At 43.2% G+C, this 19083-nt stretch overlaps 1 protein-coding gene across 6 annotated transcripts in view; it reads right to left on the minus strand.

The window, feature by feature from the left end:
- LOC140740502 (RNA-binding Raly-like protein) overlaps positions 1–19083 on the minus strand; it is a 1929462-nt gene that overhangs the window by 1346044 nt on the left and 564335 nt on the right. For 4 of the 6 annotated variants that reach the window (XM_073069706.1, XM_073069701.1, XM_073069702.1 and 1 more), the window contains exon 3: positions 9947–10046. The exons of 1 other annotated variant lie outside the window; for it this stretch is intronic. The gene's annotated coding sequence lies outside the window, so the exon portion shown is untranslated. Of the gene's footprint in view, positions 1–9936; positions 10047–19083 lie in introns of all 6 variants that reach the window. One more of the 6 variants, XM_073069703.1, reaches the window with a different exon arrangement.

Here is a 19083-nt window from a genome sequence, read left to right on the forward strand (position 1 = left end):
CAGCTTGCAGCAGCCACTCCGGAGCTGATTATCTGTTATTTGTGAAGTGGGATGCCATGATCGATTGAAAGCAGATGTGGGAACACGGAGGAACATCGGGAAATCTCCAGGAAGACCTTCTTCGTTGCTGCTGCTGCTGCTGTGAGGTCCGGGACTCTGCTGGGAAGAACAGGCCCCCAGTCCTTGGGGTCACGTTGCTGATGGCTGTTGGCGGGGCCATCTTAATACACTCGGCAGAGGATGGTGCTCGGAGAAGCTGTGCCGGAGGGGATGGTCGTCGGCTCGGAGGTTCGATGGACTCGGAGTCCGCTGCGGTCAGGTTGCTTTTGGTGTGTGCTGCGTCTGCGAGGCTGAGTTGGGCGGCGCCGTGGAAGTCCATAGCGGGGGTATTCCCTTCTGCCGCCTGCGTGGGATGGCGAGTCTGTCAGGACCCTGGGGACTTGTGGAAACTGAGGTGATTTCTTTTGAACTTATAGTCCTTTAACATCTTTGGACTATTTTAACTGCACCCATAGTCTGTTTTTTTTTTATCAATTATGCTATTGTTTGCACTGTTGTAACTATGTGGTTTTGTGCAGGTCTTGTAGCTTTAGTTTTTGGTCTTGTTTTTGTCTGGTGGATTTGGAGCTCCTTTCCGGGGAATGCGCTAAACGGTAGCGCGGTATTAATACGCAGCAGCCTCTCCGGACTCTGGATTGGGGATTGCCAAACGTTATGTGGATTTTCTAGTGTAGTCTGTTTCGTCATATGCTTTTGTGATACCATTCTGGAGGAACGTTGTCTCATTTTTTAACTGCATTGCATTTGTGGTTTCTAAATGACAATAAACTGAATCTGAATATTTGGGTTTAAATGGGGCAGCCCTGTCTCTTTTAATTTTAGAGTTGCTGATTTTAATTTAATTGTAACTTAGATGTCATTCTAAAGAACTCAGATGTTATTTTAAAATTTAGTTAATGTGCTTTTAGTAATTGAATTGCCGGAATGCTGTTTTGCACTGAATGGAATAGAACTGCAAACTTCCTGTCCTGAGCAATGACAATAAACCTCAAAGTAACTAACAACAGGTATGAAATCCCAACTCCCAAAGGTACATGCGGTCATTCACATCTTAAGAACATGGATTGCCAAGATTCCCTCACTTAACTCTTTTGCTGAGCTTCTCCTGTTGCTTGGCAGAGACGTCATCCATGCACATAAGGTACGCGTACAGCTCAATGGTCAGCATAATGAACTTTATCACCTATGACTGGATCTAGGGTGGGTCACAATGGGTGACATCTGCCTTGATGGTGCTCATCAGCCCACCTAGCACATTAAAGACTAATGTCCTGGTGAACAGTCGCCCAAGTAATTTTAGACCTTATGAGAAGACAATTTATATGAAAGAGTGTAATGAGTTCTTAGAGTCTGTGCGAGAAGCTGGAGAGCGCTGGACTCTGAGGTTTTTAATGCATCTGAATTAGTTAATAGTTGTTTTAATGAGAGTTGTTAATTGCTTAGATTTCCAACTCTAGAAGGAATTTGGGACTGAAGCACAGAGGTACGTGGAAAGGCATTTCTATGTTATGATCCTCTCAAATCAATTTCTCGTGCAGAAGAAGCAGTCAGCGTGCAGTCCAATCTCAGATTGCATACAACAATCATTCAACATTTCCCATCTGGAGACCTGGTCAAAGGTCTACAGAATTTTGATCTTGGATGGGACCTCACTCCTAAGCAGTGCAGTCCGGATGGGATCTCATTACAGATATCCTTACTTTCCAGATCACTGACTCTTTGTGCATTGTGCCATACTATCTGCTATCCACAGCCTATTTTGGCCCTCTTGAATTTGCTGCTTCAGTCAGTATCCAGACATGCTTCATGTTAAGAGAGTTGACCTCAGACGCTTGTGGGTGGGATGTTCCACTGGCTAAAGAGAAATATGAGCAGTGGCAGCATTGGTGTTCTTCCCTTTAGGATCATAAAGGGTTGACAGTTCCAAGAACCTAAACAATTCCACTTTCTACAACCCAGTAGAGCCAATGGAACTCTGTTCTTACTGATGTTAACCTGGCCGATCATGCCACAAGAGGGCTCCAAGCTAATCAGCTCACAGTGAACTGCCAGCATTTCTTGCTGAACCCCACCAAGAACAAGGCCCATAATTCTGACATGAGATTAGTTTAAAACTGTGCAGTAAGACTGTTTCAAGAGCAGTTTCTGAGATTATTCCTCTTTTGCTAAAGACTTAATGAAACAATCTTTTGAATTTTAGTCTCAGTAGTTAAGTTTGATATCCTATAGATGCCAGATGGGAAGTGTTCTGGTCTCTGGAAGCACGGTTCATTTCATATGCAGTTCCTTTCGTTTGGACATCACTTCCTAATTGTAAGCTGTGTCATTTCCTGTGTAGGTTAATTTGGATTTCAACTTGCAGTACATGGTGGAAAGACATCTATCTCCATCCTCTCTTGATTTGCCCTTGAAACAGCAATATTTGTGAGTCTCAAATTTTGTTAATATTGGTAAACATTTAGTAGATATGTTTTGAAGGAAATATTATCTTCATCTTTTATTGCTATTAGGATATCATTGTGCCATGAGTTACTCTTGTTTACATGGCGTAGTTATGGAGTATTGTAAGTGTGTGTTAAATTAGTTAGCATCAATTGTGAAAATAATTGACAGTATTTTAAGGCACACAATGATCCTGTATTGAATTTGATAATTATTTTACTTAACCTTCTGCAGTTTCACAAGTAAGATCTCATTACAAATCCTGAAGCAAGCCCCCATCTTTGGTGATTTTTGAGAAGGCATTTAACTTACTGCAAAGCTTTGTATATCCATACTGTGAAGGGAGAAGAGTCACTGATGACAATCATGATTGACATCTGGATAGATATATGAAGCAATTGAAGAAAAGACTCCATTTATGCTGTGTGCATTGTCAACGGTGCTTTATAGCCAATGAAGTACAATCATAGAATTCTGGAATCACTTAGCAGGGCAGGAGAGTTAGCATTTCATGTTTTAGCAGAGCTTGGATAAAAAGATTAAAAAGGTCACTTTAAGTTTCAGAGAAGGTAGGGCAAGGATGGATAGGACAAAGGATACATCTGTAACAGAGTGAGATCAGATCAAATTATTTAATTATAAAAGCAAGAAATTCTACAGATGCTGAAAATCCAAAGCAACCATACACAAACTTCTTGAGGATTTCAGCAGGTCAGGCAGTATCTATGAGAGGAATAAACAGTTGATGTTTTGGGTAGAAACTCTTCATCAGGACAGGAAAGGAAGGGGGAAGAAACCAGAATAAGAAGGTGGGAGGAGCGGAAGAAGTGCAAGCTGGTAGATGATAGATGAAACTACATGAATTCAAGTACGTGGCTGGGTGGAGGAGGGAGATGCTCGGAGGTGATGGGTGGAAGAGGTAAAGGGCTGAAGAAGAATGAATCTGATAGAAAGGAGGAGAAGCACAAAGGGAGATCGTCAGGTGAGAAGAGAAGGGGTACGAGGGGAGCCAGAATGGGAGAAGGGAGAGAAATTAACGGACGTGGGAGAAATGGATGTTCATGCCAACAGGTTAGAGACACAATATGAGGTGTTGCTTCTCCAACCTAAGAGTGGCCTCAGCATGGCAGCAGAGAAGGCCATGGACTAACATGTCAAAATTGGAATGGGAAGTAGAATTAAAATGTGTGGCTACTGGGAAAACCCACCTTTTGTGGTGGACAGAGCGAAGGTATTCTGCAAAGCTGTCTGCATTAAAAATCATTTAATGGATGCAGTTAGATGAGGATCCTGTGTTATGAAGTGCTATCCGCAAAGCTGTGTGGCATGCTGAGCAGGTCAGGCAGTGCTGTACCATGGACAGAGAAAAACTAAGCCAAGATCATAATTGAATGACTCACAGCAGAAATGCTGGAGCATCTGTATTCAGTTTGCAGAAGTGACCCTGAGCTTTCAGTTGTCTGACACTTTAATTCTTCATCTCACTCCCACATTGTCAATTTTTAACAGAATTTTTAACATTTTTGCACAGTTTTAACAGGGTCCAACACAAGCTTGAGAAATGACACCTCGCTGTCTGTTTGGGCAGACAGCTAACACTATCTTGAGATTCTGGAGCTGTTCCATGTCCTCCTCACCAGTAACAATGATGTTATTCAGGTAACACTGAGTGCCTGAGATCTTGCAGGACTTGGTCCACAGCTTTCTGCCAGAGTGCAGGTCCAGATGCTACTCCAAAAAAAAGCCCTTTGTGAGTGTTTATGCTGAGAAACACATTTGACTCTTCTTCAATCTCCATCTGCAGGTAGGCCTCAGCTAAGTCCACTTTGCTGAAGTGTTTCCCTCCAGAAAGGCTGGGAAAGATATCCTCCATCCTGAGCAGAGGGTATTGATCTACTTTTACTACTGTTTTGATGGTGACCTTAAAATCACCACAGATCTTGAAAGACACATTCCTCTTGTCTACTGGGACCACTATCGTTGTCCATGGGCTCCACTCAACCTTGAAAGAATTCCTTCAGCCTCCATGTGATCTAGCTCACCAGCTACTTTATCATGGATGGTATAAGGAACCAGACAGGCTTTGAAAAACTTGGGGGCTGCTTTTTCATACACTATTTTATCCTTGATATGTTTGAGTGTTCCACTGCCATCCTTGAATACCGCTGGGAATTACCTAGAACCTTCCTTAATTCATATTCAGCTGACTCAATTGCCGGGGAAGAGGCATGCAAATTGTGGATGGATCTCCAGTCAAATGGTAGTTGTCTTATGGCCCACAATGCTGGCCCTCCTGACTTTACCAGATATAAGTTCACTGTGATTTGTTGGTTGATTCCACTGTTACAAATATCATTCTGATAGGAATGATCTTTACTGCGATATAAGTTCTTAGCCGGATATCTGCAGGCTTCAGTTCAGTATCTTTGAAATGGCATTCCCACTCATTTTGTGGAATGACTGAAACTGTCAAGCCAATGTCCAATTCTATTTAAATTAATTTGCCTTTCACTTCTGGTGTAAACCATATGGTTTGTCTCATTAGTTTTCACATGGTAAATCTTAAGGCTACTCAGTCCCATATCCCTCTCATCAATATTAGATTTTTTATCAACACCATGCAGATTAGACATCTGTTTGAAATTGCAGCTTGCCTCTTATCTTTTTCTCTTCCCTGTGCAGTCCATTTACTTCTGTCTAACCAACATGCTCTTTGTATGTGCCCTACTTTGTTCTATTTTCTGAAAGTTTTGCCTTTAACATTGCATTGAATTGGTGTGCGTGAGTCCCTGCCACAACAGGAACACACTTTGTTTGGCTAGACAGATTTCTGTCTAGACTTTGTAATTTTGCTCATGCTCACTTTCATTCTTGACTGGAAATCAAACGCATCTCTGGCTGCTGTTTCCATTGATACAGCTGCTGTGATTTCAAATGTGAATTGTGCTTCAGTTAGGAGCCATTTTTGAATGCTTTCTTGTAAGATTCCACAAACTAAACAATCTCTCAATGCATCATTAATTCCATCACGGAATTGACAATGCTCAGACAATCTCTTCAATTCAGCAACATATGCCAAAATGGACTCCCCTTCCTTTCGATTCCATTTATGAAACACCAAGCATTTTGCAATCAACAATGGTTTTGGTTCTAAGTGTTCCAACATTGCTTTCAAGATATCAGCAAAGCTCATTTCGGTTGGTTTGGTTGAAGCAGTTAAACTTTAAAATAAAATGTATGCTTTTCCACCTATTACACTCAACAAAACTAACACCCTTCATTGGCTATTTCATTTGCTTCAAAATACTACTCAATTTGCTCAGCATATCTCAACCAGTTATCTGTTGCTCAGTTGAATGTGTCTATCTTTCCAATGTAGCCAGTCTTTTCTGCTCTTTTTAAAATAAATTATTATCACCTGGTACTCACTGTTTATAGAACATAGAACAATACAGCACAGTACAGGCCCTTCGGTCCACAATGTTGCGCCAACCCTTAAACCCTGCCTCCCATATAACCTCCCACCTTAAATTCCTCCATATAACTGTCTAGTAGTCTCTTAAATTTCACTAGTGCATCTACCTACACCACTGACTCAGGCAGTGCATTCCACGCACCAACCACTCTCTGAGTAAAAAACCTTCGTCTAATATCCCCCTTGAATTTTCCACACCTTACCTTAAAGCCATGTCCTCTTGTATTGAGCAGTGGTGCCCTGGGGAAGCGGCACTGGCTGTCCACTATCTATTCCTTTTAATATCTTGTATACCACTATCATGTCTCCTCTCATCCTCCTTCTCTCCAGAGAGTAAAGCCCTAGCTCCCTTAATCTCTGATCATAATGCACACTCTCTAAACCAGGCAGCATCCTGGTACATCTCCCCTGTACCCTTTCCAATGCTTCCACATCCTTCCCATAGTGAGGCGACCAGAACTGGACACAGTACTCAAAGTGTGGCCTAACTAGAGTTTTATAGAGCTGCATCATTACCCCGTGACTCTTCAACTCTATCCCTCGACTTATGAAAGCTAACACTCCATAAGCTTTCTTAACTACCCTATCTACCTGTAAGGTAACTTTCAGGGATCTGTGGACATGTACCCCCAGATCTCTCTGCTCCTCCACACTACCAAGTATCCTGCCACTTACTTTGTACTCTGCCTTGGAGTTTGTCCTTCCAAAGTGTACCACCTCACACTTCTTCGGGTTGAACTCCATCTGCTACTTCTCAGCCCACTTCTGCATCCTATCAATGTCTCTCTGCAATCTTTGACAATCCTCAACGCTATCCACAACACCACCAACTTTTATGTCGTCTGCAAACTTGCCAACCCACCCTTCTACTCCCACATCCAGGTCATTAATAAAAATCCTGAAAAGTAGAGGTCCCAGAACCAATCCTTGTGGGACACCACTGGTCATAACCCTCCAATCCAAATGTACTCCCTCCACCACGACCCTCTGCTTTCTACAGGCAAGCCAATTCTGAATCCACCTGGCCAAACTTCCCTGGATCCCATGCCTTCTGACTTTCTGAACAAGCCTACCGTGTGGAACCTTGTCAAATGCCTAACTAAAATCCATGTAGATCACATCCACTGTACTACCCTCATCTATATGCCTGGTCACCTCCTCAAAGAACTCTATCAGGCTTGTTAGACATGATCTGCCCTTCACAAAGCCATGCTGACTGTCCCTGATCAGACCATGATTCTCTAAATGCCCATAGATTCTATCTCTAAGTATCTTTTCCAACAGCTTTCCCACCACAGACATAAGGCTCACTGGTCTATAATTACCCGGACTATCCCTACTACCTTTTTTGAACAAGGGGACAACATTCGCCTCCCTCCAATCCTACGGTACCATTCCCATGGACAACGAGGACATAAAGATCTTAGCCAGAGGCTCAGCAATCTCTTCCCTCGCCTCATGGAGCAGCCTGGGGAATATTCTGTCAGGCCTCAGGGACTTATCCATTCTAATGTATTTTAACAACTCCAACGCCTCTTCTCCCTTAATATCAACATGCTCCAGAACATCAACCTCAATCATATTGTCCTCACTGTCAACAAGTTCCCTCTCATTGGTGAATACCGAAGAGAAGTATTCATTGAGGACCTCGCTCACTTCCACAGCCTCCAGGCACATTTTCCCACCTTTATCTCTAATCAGTCCTATCTTCACTCCTGTCAATCTTTTGTTCTTCACATAATTGAAGAATGCCTTGGGGTTTTCCTTTACCCTGCTCGCTAATACCTTCTCATGCCCCCTTCTTGTTCTCCTCAGCCTCTTCTTAAGCTCCTTTCTTGCTACCCTATATTCCTCAATAGACCCAACTGATCCTTGCTTCCTAAACCTCACCTATGCTGCCTTCTTCCACCTGACTAGATTCTCCACCTCACTTGTCACCCATGGTTCCTTCACCCTACCAATCTTTATCTTCCTCACTGGGACAAATTTAACCCTAACATCCCGCAAGAGATCCTTAAACATCAATCACATGTCCATAGTACATTTCCCTGCAAAAACATCATCCCAATTCATACCCGCAAGTTCAGCCTTATAGCCTCATAATTTGCCCTTCCCCAATTCAAAATTTTCCTGTCCTCTCTGATTCTATCCTTTTCCATGATAATGTTAAAGTCCAGGGAGCAGTGATCACTATCCCCCAGATGCTCACCCACTGAGAGATGTGACCTGACCCGGTTCGTTACCTAATACTAGATCTAGTATGGCATTCCTCCTAGTCGGCCTGTCAACATACTGTGACAGGAATCCATCCTGGACACACTTAACAAACTCTGCCCCATCTAAACCCTTGTAACTAATCAGGTGCCAATCAATAGTAGGGAAGTTAAAGTCACCCATGATAACAACCCTGTTATTTTTGCACCTTTCCAAAATCTGCCTCCCAATCTGCTCCTCGGTATCTCTGCTGCTACCAGGGGGCCTATAGAATACCCCCAATAGAGTAACTGCTCCCTTCCTGTTCCTGACTTCTACCTATACTGACTCAAAAGAGGATCCTGCTACATCACCCACCCTCTCTGTAGCTGTAATAGTATCCCTGACCAGTAATGCAACCCCTCCTCCCCTTCCCCCCCCCCCCCCCGATCCCTTTTAAAGCACTGAAATCCAGGAATATTGAGAATCCATTCCTGCCCTGGTGCCAGCCAAGTCTCCGTAATGGCCACTACATCATAATTCCATGTATGTATCCAAACTCTCAGTTCATCACCTTTGTTCCTGATGCTTCTTGCATTGAAGTACACGCACTTTAGCCCTTCTACCTTACTACCTTTATACCCTTTATTCTGTTTCTCATTCCTCAAAGCCTCTTCATATGTTAGATCTGGCTTCACTCCATGCACTATACCTGCAGCACTCGCATCACCTTTATCCTCCTCCACCTCACCATCTGCTCTAACACTCTAGTTCCCCTCCACCTGGAAATCTAGTTTAAAACCCCCCGGAGAAGCACTAGCAAACCTTCCTGCCAGGATGTTAGTGCCCCTCCAGTTCAGGTGCAACCCGTCCCATTGGAACAGGTTCCACCTTCCCTGGAACAAGGCCCAATTGTCCAGAAACATGAACCCCCCCCGCACCGTCCTTAGCCACGTATTTAGCTGCATTATCTTCCTATTTCTAGCCTCACTAGCACACTGCATGGGTAGCACTCCTGAGATTGCAACCCTGGAGGTCCTGTCCTTCCAACTTTGCACCTAACTCCCTGAACTCTCTTTGCAGGACATCCTCCTTCTTCCTACCCACGTCATTGGTCCCTACATGGACCACGACATCTGGCTGCTCACTCTCCCTCTTGAGAATACTGAGAACTCGATCTGAGATATCGCGGACCCTGGCACCAGGGAGGCAACAGACCATCCGGGGTTCTTGATCTCTTCCACAGAACCTCCTATCTGTTCCCCTAACTATCGAATCCCCTATCACTACTGCTCTCCTCTTTTCCCTCCTTCCCTTCTGAGCTGAGGGTCCAGTCTCGGTGCCAGAGACGCAACCACTGCAACTTGTCCCTAGTAAGTTGTCCCCAACAGTATCCAAAACGGTATATTTATTATTGATGGGAACAGCCCCAGGGGTGCTCTGCTCATTCTGTCTATTCCCCTTCCCTCTCCTGACAGTCACCCAGCTACCTGTCTCCTGACTCTTAGGGGTGACTATCTTCCTGTAACTCCTGTTTATTTCTGCCTCTGCCTCCCGAATGATCCGAAGTTCATCCAGCTCCAGCTCCAGTTCCCTAACTCGGTTTGTCAGGAGCTGCAGCTGGATACACCTTTTGCAGGTGTAGTCACCAGGGACAATTGTGCTTGCCCTGACTTCCCACATACTGCAAACGGAGCACTCAACTGCCCTAACTGCTGCCTCCATTACCTACTCCTAAGCTAATTAGAGTAATTAAAGGAGCTTACCCGGCCTTACCTGACTGGGAGCAAGCTCGTCCTCAGCCTCTGCTCACTGAAGCCTCTCGAGCCAAAGCCTTCCTACTCCGTCCTGGCCACGCACCAACACAGTATAGAGTCTTGCAGTAAAGAAACAGATTTCAGGCCAATCAAGCTCACAGTGACTGTCAGGTACCTCTTTACACAAATCTCACACTACCCCCAGTTTATTCTCAAGTTCACTTCAGCTTTTCTCCCACACTATTCCCCACCCCACATATCAACCTTAGCACTCATGGGGGGCAACTTGCAATGGCCAATCTTTGAGGCATGGGATGGATCAAAAGCACCTGGAAGAAGTCATCACTAGGAGAATGAGAGAATTCTGCTCACACAGCTCCTCGAGTTCAGACCCAAATCTGGGTCATCGAAGCTTTGAGGTAGCTGCTCGAACTGGTGCACCATCGACAAAGGATGGCAGACTTCTGTTAATTGAGAAACATTAAACACTGTTCATCCCAGTTTGGCAAAAGAATAAACCAGGGAAGGTAGTGCACCCATGGCTGACAAGGGAAATTAGGGATAGTATCAAGTCCAAAGAAGAAGCATATAAATTAGCAAAAAAAAGCAGCACACCTGAGGACTGGGAGAAATTCAGAGACCAGCAGAGGAGGACAAAGGGCTTAATAAGGAAAGGGAAAAAAGATTATGAGAGAAAGCTGGCAGGAAACATAAAAACTGACTGTAAAAGCTTTTATAGATACGTGAAAAGAAAAAGATTGGTCAAGACAAATGTAGGTCCTTTACAGTCAGAAACAGGTGAATTGATCATAGGGAACAAAGACATGGCAGACCAATTGAATAACTATTTTGGTTCTGTCTTCACTAAGGAGGACATAAATAATCTTCTGGAAATAGTAATGGATCGAGGGTCTAGTGAGATGGAGGAACTGAGGGAAATACATGTTAGTAGGGAAGTGGTGTTAGGTAAATTGAAGGGATTAAAGGCAGATAAATCCCCAGGGCCAGATGGTCTGCATCCCAGAGTGCTTAAGGAAGTAGCCCAAGAAATAGTGGATGCATTAGTGATAATTTTTCAAAACTCCTTAGATTCTGGATTAGTTCCTGAGGATTGGAGGGTGGCTAATGTAACCCCACTTTTTAAAAAAGGAGGGAGAGAGAAACCGGGGAATTATAGACCGGTTAGTCTGACCTCGGTGGTGGGAAAAATGCTAGAGCCAGTTATCAAAGATGTGATAACAGCACATTTGGAAAGAGGTGAAATCATCGGACAAAGTCAGCATGGATTTGTGAAAGGAAAATCATGTCTGACGGATCTTATAGAATTTTTTAAAGATGTAACTAGTAGAGTGGATGGGGGAGAGCCAGTGGATGTGGTATATTTAGATTTTCAAAAGGCTTTTGACAAGGTCCCACACAGGAGATTAGTGTGCAAACTTAAAGCACATGGTACTGGGGGTATGGTATTGATGTGGATAGAGAATTGGTTGGCAGACAGGAAGCAAAGAGTGGGAGTAAACGGGACCTTTTCAGAATGGCAGGCAGTGACTAGTGGGGTACCGCAAGGCTCAGTGCTGGGACCCCAGTTGTTTACAATATATATTAATGATTAAGACGAGGGAATTAAATGCAACATCTCCAAGTTTGCGGATGACACGAAGCTGGGCGGCGGTGTTAGCTGTGAGGAGGATGCTAAGAGGATGCAGGGTGACTTGGATAGGTTAGGTGAGTGGGCAAATTCATGGCAGATGCAATTTAATGTGGATAAATGTGAGGTTATCCACTTTGGTTGCAAGAACAGGAAAACAGATTATTATCTGAACGGTAGCCGATTAGGAAAAGGGGAGATGCAATGAGACCTGGGTGTCATTGTACAGCAGTCATTGAAGGTGGGCATGCAGTTACAGCAGGCGGTGAAAAAAGCGAATGGTATGTTGGCATTCATAGCAAAAGGATTTGAGTACAGGAGCAGGGAGGTTCTGCTGCAGTTGTACAAGGCCTTGGTGAGACCGCACCTAGAATATTGTGTGCAGTTTTGGTCCCCTAATCTGAGGAAAGACATTCTTGCCATAGAGGGAGTACAGAGAAGGTTCACCAGATTGATTCCTGGGATGGCAGGACTTTCATATGAAGAAAAACTGGATCAACTAGGCTTATACTCACTGGAATTTAGAAGACTGAGGGGGGATCTTATTGAAACGTATAAAATTCTAAAGGGATTGGACAGGCTAGATGCAGGAAGATTGTTTCCAATGTTGGGGAAGTCCAGAACGAGGGGTCACAGTTTAAGGATAAAGGGGAAGCCTTTTAGGACCGAGATGAGGAAAAACGTCTTCACACAGAGAATGGTGAATCTGTGGAATTCTCTGCCACAGGAAACAGTTGAGGCCGGTTCATTGGCTATATTTAAGAGGAAGTTAGATATGGCCCTTGTGGTTAAAGGGATCAGGGGGTATGGAGAGAAAGCAGGTACAGGGTTCTGAGTTGGATGATCAGCCATGATCATACTGAATGGCGGTGCAGGCTCAAAGAGCCGAATGGCCTACTCCTGCACCTATTTTCTATGTTTCTAAACAGATTGTGCTTCTGAATGTTAAAGGGAGATTTAACAAAGCAGTTCAAAATCTAGAAGGGTTGTTAGAGAGGGCATATGTAGATACTTGTTTTGTGTGGACGAAGATTCTGTAACCACCTGGCATTTTCTACAATAATGTAAAGTACTTCTGTGAATCGATAAAACATAGGAATTTGCTGGATATCGCATCCTGGGATTCTCCAGCTCCATTCCAGCACTGGACTCCTCCTAATATCCAGCAGAGGTATGCGGGAGTTGCTACAGTTCCCCAGTGCTGGTGTTGAATTTGGTTACAAATCCGTAGAGCAGTTTTACTATTACGTGCTGAGTATATTTCGTTTAATTGGCATCGCAGGACATTTTAACATCACAGTATGCAAGGCAAGCTTTTCACTCTTATCTTGGTCCAGCTGACAATAATAAAACAATAACAACATTAAATGACTGATTTTTGTTAAAGGATTCCAATTATTTTGTTTTAGTGTCATGTGTTTGTGTTTCTTTTTAATTTAGAATGTTTCTAATCAACTAGAATCATAGAACCACAGAACATTACAGCACAGAAACAGGCCTTTTGGCCCTTCTTGGCTGTGCCAAACCATTTTTCTGCCTAGTCCTACTGACCTGCACCTGGCCCATATCCCTCCATACACCTCTCATCCATGTACCTGTCCAAGTTTTTCTTAAATGTTAAAAGTGAGGCCGCATTTACCACTTCATCTGGCAGCTCATTCCACACTCCCACCACTCTCTGCGTGAAGAAGCACCCCCAATGTTCCCTTTAAACTTTCCCCCCTTCACCCTTAACCCATATCCTCTGGTTTTTTTCTCCCCTAGCCTCAGTGGAAAAAGCCTGCTTGCATTCACTATCTATACCCATCATAATTTTATATACCTCCATCAAGTCTCCCCTCATTCCTCCACGTTCCAGGGAATAAAGTCCTAACCTATTCAACCTTTCTCTGTAACTCAGTTTCTCTAGTCCCGGCAACATCTTTATAAACCTTCTCTGCACTCTTTCAACCTTATTAATATCCTTCCTGTAATTCGGTGACCAAAACTGTACACAATACTCCAAATTCGGCCTCACCAATGTCTTATACAACCTCACCATAATATTCCAACTCTTATACTCAATACTTTGATTTATAAAGGCCAATGGACCAAAAGCTCTCTTTACTACCCTATCTACCTGTGACGCCACTTTTAGGGAATTTTGTATCTGTATTCCTAGATCCCTCTGTTCTTCTGCACTCCTCAGTGTCCTACCATTTACCTTGTATGTTCTACCTTGGTTTGTCCTTCCAAAGTATAATACCTCACACTTGTCTGTATTAAACTCCATCTGCCAGTTTTCTGCCCGTTTTTCCAGCTGGTCCACATAACTCTGCAAGCTTTGAAAACCTTCCTCACTGTCCGCTACACCTCCAGTCTTAGTATCATCAGCAAATTTGCTGATCCAATTTACCACATCACTGATATAGATGACAAATAACAATGGCCCAGCCAGTCAGGAGAACTATGATGCACAAGGCCTGACTGCCAGTTAGGATCTGCAAGACACATCTAGTTCTTGCTGATGTCAAACATCAGTGGCAAGTATGGGCACAGGCAGCACAATGCAATGACTTGTGATGATCTTGAACACTCTGAAAGGCTGTAAATCAACAGTAATATTTCAAAGATAAATGGATAACTGGCCCCAGTAGGGCGATAAGAAATGAGTTTGAGGATAGAACAGTACAGCACAGCGTGGGCATTTCAGTCCACAATGTTGTGCTGATCTATATAAACCACTCTATCTACTAAACATTCCCTCCTACATAGTGCATAACTCCCCATTTTTCTTTCATCCAAGTGCCTGTCTAAGAGTCTCCTAAAGTCCCCAATCTATCTGCCTCTACCCCCATCCCTGCAAGCTGCTATCACTCTCTGTGTAAGAAAAACACAAAACAAAAAGTACCTTTCTCTGTCATGGTCCTAAACTTTCCGCCACTCACCTTAAACACGCATCCTCTGGTATTGCCCAATGTTGCCTTGGGAAATGTCTGAACGCATCTTTCCTTACAGTCCAAAATAGCACATACAGATCAGAGACTGGGGAACATCTGCGTTCTTCGTGCAAAGTCACTGAAAATGCTCCAGCACATTGCATGCCATCTGCTGAGCATGCAAATTGTGTTCTATTTGCATGTTGAGAATAACTTCAGTCAGGAAAATTAATTCTATATTTACTTCTTGAACTTCAAGTGCCAATTAAATCTGTTGAAAATGTAAAGCAACAAGCTATTGCTGTGTGCACGTCTGGCTTATCTGGTGCAGTATCTGGTATCTGGCCACTAGTTGTGTTTGTGTGATTCCATACTTTGCCCGTCCATATTCATCCTGCACTGCATCACTCTGTGTTTACACCACTTGTAAAGTTATTATGTTGTTCACAGTATCTTCCAAATTTTCTGCATTTGTTATTCCACCCATGCAAATCCGAGTGAACAGGATATAATAAACTGAATGCAATAACAGAATGTATAATGTGCATCAGCTGTACATTTCGCTATAACTAGTATTGAAGAAGCTGCCTCTGAATTCTAATATCCTATTATTGAACCTGAATGTCTTTTGAACCTCTATTGAAGCCATTCTGACCTCTTTAAACTGTGGCCTGTCAGAGGCTGGGCCAGTGATTGGACTGGAGTAGATTCGCATGGGAATAGCACTTAAAATAATGCGGCGATGAACAGCCAAAGAGGGATGGGAAACTGGAGATAAGTCTGAATGCCAAGGGTAAGGGGAGGTGTGCAAAGGCATTGGGAGTTCATGGTGACGGACTGGACTGGCGGTCTGAGGCATCAAACACATAGAGGCTGACGGTGTGGGTGGGATCAAGGAGCACAGTGGACACTTGAAGTGAACATACTTGTACGGAGATTGAAACAGTGGACCTGCCAAGTGTGGACAGCTGCAACTGGAACTCTCGAACAAACACCTAAATGGGCTGCAATTTTGCGGTTACCATCAACCTCTGCATTTTCGATTGCAGCACTAGATTTTGCTGCAGCCCCAGTGAATTCATTACACACCATTTTACTTCACTCTGCATGATCGGTAACTGCAGTGAAAATGCACAGAGTCGCAGGACATCTTACAGGATATCGGTGAGACCACACCTGGAATACTGTGCGTAGTTCTGGTCTCCATACTATAGGAAGGACACTATGAACCTAGAAAGGCTGCGGCAAAGATTCACAAGAATGTTGCCAGTACTGGCCAGTCTTATTTCCAGGGCAGAGCAGACTAAATCTAGAGGCATAGATTTGAAGGTGAGAAGGGAAAGGGACCTGAGGGTGCCGTCAGTGGAAAAGGCAGAAGCAGGTACAATTAAGAGATTCTAAACACAAGAGAATCTGCAGATGGTGGAAATCCTGATGATGAGTTTCAGCCCGAACTGTCGACTACTGATTAAATTCCAGAGACCCTGCCTGACCTGCTGAGTTCCTCCAGCATTTTGTGTGTGTTACATTTAAGAGAATAACTTGACTTGGCACAAAATATTGAAACATACAGTGAGAATTGTCATTATGTTAACAACCCACACAGTCTGCAAATGTGTTGAGGTAGCCCACAAGTGTCACGTTTCCACACCAACATGCCTTGTCCATAACTTGCAAACCCTAACCCATACGTTTTTGGAATGTGGGAGAAACGGGAGCACCCGAGGAAACACACAGTCACATGGAGAACGTAAAAAGCCCTCACAGACAGTGGCAGGAATTGAACTCCAATCAGTGCTTGCTGGTACTGTAAAGCACTACACTAACCACCACTCTACCTGGCCACCCATAATGATCAAAATATATCTGGACAGGTACAGGGAAGGTTTAGATCAGGGTACTCAACCTTTTTAAAGTGATGGAGCCTTATGATTAACTGAGGGGTCCACGGACCCCAGGTTGGAAACCACTCAGGAAGGCACCTTGGTTAGTACGGACAAGTTGGGCCAAAGGATATGTGTCCATGTTGTATAACTCAATGATCTGAATACATAAAGGAAGGGATGGGGGCACAGGGCAGGAAATGATAAGGTAGATGATCAGTTGTGATCTTCAATATCAGATCAGGCTTCAGGGGGTGAATGGCCTACTCTTCCTTTTATTTCTCCTGAAGGAATTTCCAAGGCATCCATATCTGCTGCTGCTCTGTTTGTCAAGCTGACTAAAGAAAGAGCAGAGAGGTACGGACACAGCTCAGCATGTCATGGAAATCAGCCTCTTCTCCATGGACTCTATCCACACTTCTCAGCAGGCAGACACAGCACAATCAAACACCCCGCACACTCTGGATTTCTCCCTTCCACCCCATCAGGCAGAAGATGCCAACACCTGAAAGCGCATGCACAAGGCTCAAGGACAGCTTCCATTCTGCTGTTATAACCCTAGTAAACAGTTCCCTAACTCTTAACCTCACAATCTATCTTCTTATGATTTTGCACCTTGTCCACCTGCACTGAAGTTTCTCTGTGACTGTTACACTTCATTCTGCATTTTATCATTGCTTTACTTCGATCTACCTCAATGCGCTGCGTAATAATTTGATTTGTATGGATAGATTGCAAGACCAGCTTTTCACGGTACCTCGTTTCCTGTGACAATAATAAACCAATTCCAATTCAAAGAAAGCTATATTCTAAGAATTTCTGGCATGCTGTAGACACATCTGCATATTTAATAGCCTGAAACATCTGTTGTGGATAATTCCAACTGATTTCTAACAGTGCAACTTGTCTGATCTGCATGCAAAATGAAGATGTTGTTTGTTGGAATTTTTAATATTTCAGGTTCAGTGATGAAGTGATACAAATATTGAAAGCACCACAGATCCTTGTCTCTGGCTTTCTGCACAAGTAGCAAGTGATGTCCATATGGCTTTGTGAGCATTCTTCTTACTGTCTTTGCGGGCATTCAGTATATCTTGGTACGATGTCCCCTTGTGTCAGGTGTGGGAGGGAATCAAGGGTGGAAGTACTGCATATCCCACTCTGCTCTCTGATAACACTGGACAAAAAAGATTTTCCTTCCTGAATACTTATGGGTGTATCTTATGGTTTTTGGGCTGCTGAACATGAAAATCACCATGAAATTTCACTATCACACATCATTTGTTTGAATACACCAATATTCATTATTTTAATTCATAATTCAAGTTAATTAAAATGTGGCCCACAATGTAAGCTGAAAAGTTTTCTATCTTGTCCAGGCTTGCCTTGGCATGCTTAGGCAGGGTAGATGCTACATGGCATAAAAGGTTTTAGAAAGGCAATAAATACATAAATAATTTCGATATTTGAGACAGATGTTTCCCAGAATAACCATAGAACACTACAGCACAGTACAGGCCCTTCAGCCCTCCAAGTTGTGCTGACCCATATAATCCTTAAAAAAGTACTAAACCCACACTACCCTATAACCCTCTATTTTTATTTCATCCATGTGCCTGTCCAAGAGGTTCTTAAATACCCCTAATGTTTTAGCCCCACCACCATCCCTGGCAAGTCATTCCAGGCACTCACAACCCTCTGTGTAAAAAACTTACCCCTGATGTCTCCCCTAAACTTCCCTCCTTTAATTTTGTACATATGCCCTCTGGTGTTTGCACACAATAAGGAAGGCATTTTTGTTGGTCCACAAATCAAACAGATCATCAATGCCAGGCAATTCAAAGAAGTTGTAGTTTGGCTGGAGAACATCAGATGGAAGGCAAAGATGTTGTTAAACATTTTCTTAGCAACTACAGAGCACCAAACTACATGCAGCTGGTTGACAACATGCTTCAAGCATACAAAACCATGAACTGTAACATGTGGAACCAGGTGACCATTGAATATATTTTTTTTGTTGTTCAAGTGCGCTTGTGTATCACCCTGGTAACTCTAAAATAGCTACGTGTGCCTTTAAGAGAAAACGGCGACGGCATTATAGAATGCGACGGTGGAGTAGAATGAAGAATTGCCATGTTCTAGAAAGGAATTACATTCGAATGCTTTTCCCAGGTTTTGTGAGGAAAGGTGAATAATACTTGATAATATCCATGTAGATTCATTTATATTTATTTGTAAATCTAGAATATCAGTAATTTGACGCGTTTTACATGTGGATGCTTTAGATTTTGCAAGTAAATTGATCCGAGCGTGGATAGCGTGACTGCGAAGTTCCTTAATCAGCCTACTAGGTTACCGGTAGTTTTTTTAGTAATTCAACTACAAGGCAATATATTGTAAAAGTTTATGTCTTTCTTTATTGTTTCATGACTGAATGTGAATGTAGCAGAGTACACCCTATCCTCGTTATATGCGGGGGAGACATTCCTCGCAGTCGACGCATAATGTGAATAATTATTTACATGGAGAAAATAGGGTGCGTTCCAGAGAGCTTCCTAAATATGTTTTATCTGTAATTTATTCACATTTTCATACCAATACGACACAAAAGCAGTACCACAAGGCACATTCGTATTATATTTCATCAATTTAAGGTAATATTCAATGTAATAAATCATAGCAAGTTAACATACTAGGGTGTACAGTG

This window comes from Hemitrygon akajei, chromosome 17, assembly GCF_048418815.1.
Source record: "Hemitrygon akajei chromosome 17, sHemAka1.3, whole genome shotgun sequence".
Classification (NCBI taxonomy): Eukaryota; Metazoa; Chordata; class Chondrichthyes; order Myliobatiformes; family Dasyatidae; genus Hemitrygon; species Hemitrygon akajei.